The 9,970-nt window shown below is 44.5% G+C and overlaps 2 non-coding genes across 2 annotated transcripts; both read left to right on the forward strand.

Annotated features, from left to right (window-relative positions):
* Nucleotides 1–9,072: 9,072 nt before the first annotated feature.
* TRNAK-UUU (transfer RNA lysine (anticodon UUU)) lies at nt 9,073–9,145 on the forward strand. The gene has a single exon. It is a non-coding gene; the product is annotated as a tRNA-Lys (tRNA).
* A 440-nt stretch (nt 9,146–9,585) lies between these two features.
* On the forward strand, nt 9,586–9,657 carry TRNAP-UGG (transfer RNA proline (anticodon UGG)). Its single transcript has one exon. It is a non-coding gene; the product is annotated as a tRNA-Pro (tRNA).
* Nucleotides 9,658–9,970: the final 313 nt, after the last annotated feature.

Genomic DNA, 9,970 nt, shown 5'->3' on the forward strand with positions numbered 1-9,970 from the left:
CTGATGGACAAAGGAGAAACAGCCGCCCTCATCCTCCTGGACCTATCAGCAGCCTTTGACACGGTCTGCCACCGCACCCTATCAGCACGCCTCCATGACGCCGGTATCCAAGAGAAGGCCCTGGCCTGAACCACATCCTTCCTCTCCGGCAGAACCCAGAGCGTCCGGCTCCCACCCTTCCGCTCTAAAACCACCGAGATCATCTGCGGCATCCCACAGGGATCCTCCCTCAGCCCGACACTGTTCAATATCTACATGGCCCCCCTCGCCCACGTCGCACGACAACACAACCTCAACATCATCTCCTACGCCGACGATCCCTCACCGAAGATCCCCACACCGCCAAAGCTAACCTCCACCGAGGAATGAAGGCCGTAGCGGACTGGATGAAGGACAGCAGACTGAAGCTGAACTCAGACAAGACATAGGTCCTCATTCTCGGACCCACCCCATCAGCCTGGGACGACTCTTGGTGGCCCATGTCACTAGGCACAGCCCCGGAACCCACAGACCACGCAAGCAACCTGGGGGTCATCCTCAACTCCACTCTCTCCATGACCAGGCAAGTCAACGCCGTCTCCGCGTCCTGCTTCAACACCCTCCGTATGCTCCGCAGGATCTTCAAATGGATCCCCCTCGACACGAGAAAAACTGTTACCCAGGCCCTCATCACCAACAGACTCGACTACGGGAACGCCCTCTACTCAGGAATTACAAACAGGCTCCTGAGACGACTCGAACGCATCCAGAACGCCTCGGCCCGACTCATCCTCGATGTCCCCCGCCGCAGCCACATCACACTCCACCTGAGAGGCCTGCACTAGCTCCCCGTCAACAAAAGGATCACCTTCAAGCTCCTGATCCACGCACACAAAGCACTGCACAACACCGGACCCACCTACCTCAACAACTGACTCAGCTTCCACACCCCCACCCGAAGCCTCCGCTCAGCCAACCTCACCCTCGCCACAGTCCCCCACATCCGAAAAACCACCGGCGGCGGCAGATCCTTCTCCTACCTCGCCGCCAATACCTGGAACACTCTCCCCACCATCGTACGACAGACCCAGGACCTGCTGGCCTTCAGAAGACTCCTCAAGACCTGGCTCTTCGACCAGTAGCACCCCCCCCTCCCCAGCGCCTTGAGACCCTCGCGGGTATGTAGCGCGCTTTACAAATGCAGTGATTGATTGATTGATTGACAAACTCGCCTGAGACCAATGGCCTACAGTCCAGTTACCAAGCCTTGCAAATGACCCAGATCCATACAGAGTGAACACAGATCATTCCAGGCAGCATGGGAAGAAGAGTACTTGTTTGTTGAATGGCCAAAGGAGAAAGCCACCTGTTTGCTTTGCAAAGAGAAAGTAAATGTTCTTAAGAGATATAACCTGGAACGGCACTACAAAACTCGACACGCAAGTTATACTGAGAACTTCCCATTGCACTCAAAACTGCGTTCAGCAAAAGTGGCATCGTTAAAGCAAACACTTCTTTCCCAGCAGAAGCTCTTCCTTTGCCAAATGAAGGAATCTGGGGCTGTTACAGAAGCATCATTCAAAATATGCTACCTGCTTGCCAAACATAAGAAGCCATTCACGGAGGCAGAGATGGTGAAGAAATGTTTCCTTTCAGCAGCTGAAATTTTGTTTGAAAACTATAGCAACAAATCCAGCATTTTAAAAGAAATCCGTGCATTACAGCTATCGGATTCCACTTGTGCACGCAGAATAGAGGCAATGGGTGAAAATGTCCAGGAGCAAGTGATCAAAGCTGTCAGAGAGTCACCGTTCTTCAGCATTGCCATGGATGAGTCCACAGATATAGGTGATGTGGCCCAGTTATTAGTTTGGGTGAGGTATTTGGAGGAATTGCTTCATCCCAAAAAAGAGCTCCTGTGCCTTCTACCACTGCAAGGGCACACAAGAGGAGAAGATATTCTGGACAGTATCTGCAACTACTTTGAAACTCATCACATACCACTGGACAGTCTTGTTAGCATCACAACAGATGGGGCTCCTGCTATGGTAGGCTATGACAGAGGCTTTGTATCTTTTCTTAAAAAGAAGCTCACTAAACAGACTGTAATAGACTACCACTGCATTATTCATCTGGAAGTTTTGTGTGCAAAATGAAAGCATGGAGAACTGAATAACGTCCTAAAACTTGCAGTGAAAATTGTTAATTTTATTTGTGCCAAAGCCCTTATTCTGAAGCTGAATATACAGACCTCTTGATGCACACTGTAGTGCGATGGCTAAGCAAAGGGAAACTGTGGAGCGGTTCATTGCTTTGCTTCCTGAAATTGAACACTTTGTAAACAGCAGAGGTCAAACATTCCCAGAACTAAAGGATGTGAAATGGCTTTTAATGCTCCATTTTCTTTCAGATCTATTTGCACACTTCAGTGCTCTTAATTTGATGCTGCAAGGCAAACAACAGCTTGTGTGGTCAATGATGAATGATATTTACTTATTTGAAAGTAAGCTTGTGCTATTCAAAGAACAACTGGATGTGGCTGACTTCACTCACTTTCCAAAACTGTTGGCTGTGACTCAGAGGTTTCCAAATGCACAAGAAATGCTGCCAACGCTAAATCTTGGTGCATGTCTTGAGGAAATTTCTGGGGATATCAAAAGGCGATTTTCTCAATTCAGAACCCTCACCCCTCTGTTCAGGCTGGTTGAAAACCCCTGGATGGTGAGTGCACGAAATCTTGATGCTTTAGAACTTATTGGCGTGAAAAGACCGCAAGCACAAATGGTGCTGATAGACATGCAGCACAACTCAGCTCTCGAAGCATCTTTTTTGGGGCAGGCACCAGAAGAATTATGAAACACTGTGCCTTCTGACAAATTTCCTGTTCTTTTTACAGTGGCCCAGAAAATAATTTGTATGTTTGGGTCAACATATGTTTGTGAAAGTTTGTTTTCCACAATGGGACTCTTGAAGAGTAAACCTAGAAATAAGATAACAAACTTACATCTGGATCAGCTCTTAAGGCTTGCTGTTTCAGACATAATACCAGATTACAGGACACTAATAGGAGATATGAAGTGCAAAATAAGTTCTTAGTATGTCTTCCTTTGACATACATATTTTCCGGACTCAGATAAGCCTGTGCTGCATTGGGCCTGTGCTGAATATCCTGTTCACAAGGATTACCATGCCAGGCCTCTTAAGATTACTATTGTCTGATAATAAAAATGTTTTTCAAAATGTCCTCTTTGTAGGTTTGTAGTTATACCTGGATTCAAAATGCAGCATTGTCTAGCAATGTTTTGAAAAGGGGGCAGGTGGTTGTGCCCCCTAGAAGCCCCGCCCACGAGCCCCCCCATCCCCACCCGCTGGCCCTTCAGTGCGGCCCTCAACCATAAACCATACTGCAATTTTGGCCCAGAGAAAAAGTTTGTGAGTACCCATGCTCAACACAGTCTCACACTTTTCTCTGTAGAGCCAAATCCATACCTGGCCACCAATATGCACTTCTCATTCTTTCTTTTGTTTTACAAATCCCATGATGACCAGAATGCGCAAGACCAATAAGGTGCTCACGTAAAGTAGAAGGGGGTATCAACCTGAAAACTCTTAATACCTCTTGATCCTGTACAGAACGTTCATGCCAAACTTTCTTAAACTGCAAGTCAACTTCCTCACAGTTCCTCAAAAACTCAACAAGTCTCTAATTTTCCGTAATTCATCATCACTGCTTAACTCCTGTAACCACTCATGCTCCGCGATACAACCATCAGTAATGCTGCAAACCTTAACATCTTCAGCAACCCACCAAGAAACTTCATCTCCATCCTCATCAAAATCCTTTGTTCGCATTCTGGACAAACAATCAGCAGTCCTGTTTTCACATCCAGGCACGTACTCAACAACAAAGTTAAAGTCTTGAAGATCAACAACCCATTTACAAATACGAGAAGAAATATTGTCTAACCCTTTTTTTTTTTAAACTTCTCGTGAAGGTTTATGGTCGGTTTGCACTTCAAAGCACATTCTCCAAAGAAACTGCTTAAACTTCTTGATAGCCCAGAATATAGCCAAAGCCTCTTTTTCAATTGTGGACTATTTAAATTCTGCTCCACGTAAGCTACGTGAACCACACACAATTATATTAACTTTACCATTACTCAATTGCTTCAAAACACAACCCAAACCTCTTTCTGAGGCAACGGTAGTAATACAGCAAGGAACACCTGGTTGAAAGCTGCTGAGAGACTGAGCCGAAGACAAGGCTTGCTTTAAATCCTCAAATTCCTTTTGACATTCAACAGACTAAACAAAATCCGTCCCTTTCCTAAGCAAACCTCTAATGGAACTAGATCTCTTAGCAAAATTAGGCACAAATCTAGCGTAGAATTCAGCCATCCCTTAAAAAACTTTAACATCCTCTTTTTTTTCAGGTGGAGATAAATTCACTATGGCTTTTACTAAATCATTTTTAGGTTTAACGCCCTCACCAGATATAGGCCCTCATTATGAACACGGCGGTCGCAACGCTGTGTTCATGCTTGCAGTCAAAACACTGACTGCCAGCGTACCCGGATCCCCGCCGGCCGTATTAGGAACATTCCTGTGGGCCGGAGGGCGGAAACACTGTTTCCGCCCGTCGGCCTACAGGAATTCCTGGCCGGGACATTGATGGCAGCTCCACATGGAGCCGCCACCAATGCCTCTGTGTGGCAGGTGCAGCTGTACCCGTTGTGCGAATCACTGCCCGAAAATCAGGCGGTGACCTCGGCGATGGGGCACTGCACTGGGGCCCATGCACTGCCCATGCCAAGTGCATGGGCAGTGCAGGGGCCCCCAGAGGGGGCCCGGTGCACCCCTTCTGCCAGCCTTTCCATGGCGGGGAAACCCACCAGGGAAAGGCTGGTGGCTGAGGAATCATTATCTGAGGGGCAGCACCACTGCCCTGTCGGATAATGTTTCCGACTGCCGCCAGGCTGCCTGACGGAGGCAGCCTGGTGGTGAGTGAGAGCTGCCGATTGCGGCCTTCATGGGGTTCTTTATGTGGTGGTGTGGCCCGCCATGCCGGCTGGCGGTTTTACCCGCCACCGCTGGCATGTCGGGCCACACCGCCAACTTCGTAATGACCACCATAGTGTGACCCAAATACGTAATCTCTAACCTGAAAAACTTACACTTATCACCTTTCAATGTGATGCCTTTTGACTGAAATATCTGTAAAACTTTCCTGACTTGCTCTTTGTGTTGCTCAAAAGTATCAGTGTAGATAAGAACATCATCCTGGAAAAATTTAACGCCCTCAACGTCACCCAGAATGCTATTCATAAGCCTTTGAAAGACAGATACTGCTGAAAAAAGGTCAAAGGGCAGCCTAATAAATTTGTAAACTCCAAACGGTGTAATGAAAGAAGTAAGCAGTTTAGACTCCTCACATAATTGCACTTGATGGTAAGCTGAGCTTAAATCCAAAGTGGTAAAGTACTTAGCATTGCCTAAGGAACTAACCATCTCAGTTATATTTGGTAAGGGAAACCTATCTTCAACTACTTCCTTGTTCAGATTACACAAGTCGACACATAACCTGATGTCACCTGATCTCTTTGTAGCTACACCAATGGGGGCTACCCATTGAGCAGCTTCCACTTTTTCGATTATGCCTTGAAATTGCAACTTCTTAAGTTCTACTTTTACTTTGTCCTGTTAACTAAAAGGAATGTTTCTGACTTTACAAGCTATAGGTAATGCATTTTCTTTCAAGATAACATGATGTTTGTAACCCTTAATACAGTCTACTTTAGTATTGAAGACATCTGGAAACGTATGCATTAATTCCTCACCAAAATTACAGACGTTCTGTACCTGAACCTGTAGCACAGAATTGCGATTCAAAGTAATTCCTTACAACTTTTGATGCGGCCAGCTTAATATGGTGTCACCCATCACCGGAACATATACTTTACCATCTATTCTGTTACTCTTGAATACAATAGTTGCGTTAAAATATCCTCTTAATTCAATAGGTTTTCCACCATAGCTATATGGTGTAACATCAGGATCCAGAAGCGTTACTTTCCCATGAAAAATGTTCTCATAATCAACTTGTGATACCAAAGTTACCTTCACTCCTGAGTCCATCATCATAGGGATATTGATGCCGTTCACCTCCACCAGATCTGAAGGATAGTCACATTGAATACTAGATATACAATTCACATCATTAACAATTTGCAGAATAAAATCATGTTCATCATCCACAACACACTCCACTTCATTCACTTTCAATTTTGCTTTTCCCAAAGATTTACAACATTTTGCAAAATTACCCTTTTTCCCACATTTGTTACATGTGACATTAACTGCGGGACATTCTTTGCTATTAGCTGAGTGTGATGCTGAATCACATCTGAAGCATAACAATCTGGATTTCATGTTGACACTTCCCTTGCTCTTGGTTTTGGCATCTAAAGACTGAACCGTGTTAACAATGCTCTTAGATCTTTTTCAAATTTTCAATACAAGATTCAGAGAGTTCAATTTGTTTAGCAATCAATAAAACTTCATCTAAGGTAGGATCACCCTTTGGCCATAGAGCTTCTCTAATTTATTCACTTTTACATTCAAGCATAAACTGATTGTGAATGCGTTCATCCACACTTTCACCAAACTTGCACTGCGCCGCTAATTTACGTAAATTCGTCAGAAAATCTTCAACGGTTTCCGTGTCATTTTGTTTACATTTGCCAATCTCTTTGAAGTATGATGGAAACCTTAGGTAAATAATGTCTATCCAACTTGAGTAGAATAATCTCAAATTCATTCAGAGAAGAGTCCCCTTCGGTGCCATCCGGAGAATTAATCGCAGGTAAATTTCCTAAACTTCCTGTCCTTCTGCTCCCAGACAATGTTGAAGAACAGAAGCTTCCCTGTCTGCAGATAAATTGCTGCCACACACTCGGATGTACTTTAGGAAAACATTTTTCCATTCATGCCATGGAATTGGAGGATCTCCAGCTACAGTTAAGAAAAATGGAGGTGGCGTAATGTTCTGCATTGTACATCAATTAAGTTGTAATGTCCCAACTGCTCCAACTGTTCCAAGAAAAACTGGTGAAAAAATGGAAATAAGTATACTCAAGAAAAACACACGTATAATTCAAAACTAGTAACGCATGTTCAATGCCACACACTAAAAAAAAACTTGTTAATACTTTTAAACTATGTAAAAATAATCAAAGAGTTAACCTTCCTCAAAGCTATGTCCTGAGGAGGCTTGAAATTTATCGCAGCCGAAACGCGTCGACAGACAAAGATCCTTGAGGAGAAATGAAAATTTGTAAATTGGACATAAAAGCAAAAAGATGAGTATATGTGAAGGAATCAGGATGTCATAAGAGATAATTGTGTTGGACACTTTCATTTTCATCCCAAAAGGAGATCACTGCTTGGTGAATTGTACATATAGCAGTTAACTTGAAATTAGGGAAAACTTTTTTCTATTTGTGATACCTGTTTTTTTTTAATAAAACATTCGATTTTGTCTTGTGAATATGTTGTATTTTGTCATGTAGTGATATTGAATAAGTGATGATTAATTGAGGTGCTTATACTAACTATGTATGTGAATATAGGGTCAATAGTCATGTGTACAAATAGAAGAGGATTCTATAATAAAGAGTGTGTAAAGAAATACAGGACACTCAAGTGATCAATTTATGTGTCATTTTAAAAAAAATAATGAGAAGGTATTTGTCCCGACTACAGTTGATTCTTAGTGTTGGTCTAAGAACCTTGGAGCATTACAGATCACAACAAAGAGAGCAAGTGCAGGACGGGAAAGAGAACATACAATTTATGTAAAAAACTACAACAATTATATAACAAAGAGAAAATAATAAAGAAAAACCATATATAGAAACTATAGGGAGGTTGTCAGATTCAGATAAATGCAGGTGGCATGGAGCTGTGTATTAAATGGAGTGTGATGGAGAGAGAGGAGGAGAGAGGTAGAGCTGTAGAGGTAGGCACACAGAGAGAGGTGAGGTTGTCAGAATCAGATAAATAGAGGTGACGTACGGATGTGTATTAAAGGGAGGTGAGGTAGAGATATGAATGTAGGAACATGGAGATGTAGAGAGAGACAAGGAGAGAGGGGTGCGGTGGAAAAGGCGAGGTGCAGTGCGATGAGAGACGCAAGACAGAAATATAGTTCATGCAAAGAAAGTGCAGTAGAGCGTGGTGGACAGAGGTGACAAATGTGGCCAGTGAAAGGGATAGAGGGGGGTGGGGAGAAAGGTGTGGATTTAGTTATTGGTGGGAGAGAGTTATAAATCAAGAATAGAGACAGACAGGGAGACATGAAGTAGAGACGTGACACAGAGAGGGGAGAGGTGGAGAAAGAGGGGAAATGAAGACAGCAGGCCGTAAGGGTAAATTAAAAGGACCTTTCTCAGCTCTGCCAAGTGTCACGCATCTAGGGTTAATATAACGCACATCACAGCACTAGAATGCAGTGTCACACATATGTAGCTCCTCCTCGTTGCACGAGGCAGGGCTACACTTTGGTCTCAGCGCTCATTGTATGAGGCCAGTGCTCGTGCACCAGATCTTTAAAAGTGCCCCAGGCAGGGTGAGGGAGAGCCAGAGAAGGGTGGACTCTGGTTGCCTTGGTTACAAGGTGACCTATGGCAGCAGTGCGGCCGGAGTTCCTGTTTACTTTTCATAACAGTGATGTTCCTGCGGAAAACAAGGAGCCACCACAGTTTGCAAAATAGTGAAATTACTTGGCAAGTGTTACACCTCAAGTTGGTGCCTCCCATTCCCGTGAAAGTTGAAAGAGGCCCTGCGCATGTGCAGTAGGGATGAAAGGCAAAGAGCAGACTCCAGTCTGTGGGCAGAAGACGGGGTTCACCTGGAGAAAAACACCCTGTGAGGTTCATCCAGTGACACGGCCCAGGTCAGTAAAGAGCTCTGGATCATGTGTGGACAGAAGCTGAGGGACTTGACAAAAATCCGAACGGAACGTAAAATCCGGGAACTCGCCACTGGAGCCATTGACGTTTCATATAATGAGACACTGCAGCCTGCGTTCTATGAGCCCGGATAGCTCAGTCGGTAGAGCATCAGACTTTTAATCTGAGGGTCCAGGGTTCAAGTCCCTGTTCGGGCGCTCCTCTTTTATTTTTTCTTTAAAAAAAATAGTAATATTTGTATTTTCTTCTTTAACAAGTACACTCCTCTTAGCAATTAGTGCAAACACTTTAGTTTTAGAATTGTCTGGGTTCTGCTGCTACGTGGCACGCGGTGTTCATGCCTCTGGGGCGCCTCCTGCTGGCTTGCGCGGTGCATCGGGTTCTGTGAGAACAGGGAAATGCTTTGCTGTGCAGACAAATCCCAACCTGACTCGGGATTGTGATGTCTCGGGAGTATTTTGACATAAAATCTTGTACATTGAAGTCACTGCGTGACTGCATGTGCCTTACACCGCCTTATCTTAAAGCAGTCTCCTTATTTCACCATTCCAATGATGAGTGCACAACCCATGCACACACACAACTGAATACAGATAGCAAAACACATGAGCCCACAGGGGTGCCACAGGTACATAGCGGCTCGTTGGTCTAGGGGTATGATTCTCGCTTTGGGTGCGAGAGGTCCCGGGTTCAAATCCCGGACGAGCCCAACTGTTGTTTTTATATAAATATCAATTGAAATACTTGAGGATAACAAAAGAAAAAATCTTTTTAATTATTCATATTGGAAAAAGGTGAACCTTTTCATAAAAAGGTTTAGGAAAGAAAATATGGGGCTCGTCCGGGATTTGAACCCGGGACCTCTCAGCTTCCGTGAGATCAGCGCTGAGAGTCGTCTTCTTGGCGCTGAGAGCTGCTCACTCTGCAGTGATCCGTGTTCTCGTGGATGTTTACAGGGACCGCTGAGTTAAAACCCACTCACTGCACAGCACAGAAGGTGTCACCTCCACAAACCACAGGCC

This window comes from Pleurodeles waltl, unplaced genomic scaffold (genome assembly GCF_031143425.1).
Source record: "Pleurodeles waltl isolate 20211129_DDA unplaced genomic scaffold, aPleWal1.hap1.20221129 scaffold_67, whole genome shotgun sequence".
In the NCBI taxonomy this organism is placed as follows: Eukaryota; Metazoa; Chordata; class Amphibia; order Caudata; family Salamandridae; genus Pleurodeles; species Pleurodeles waltl.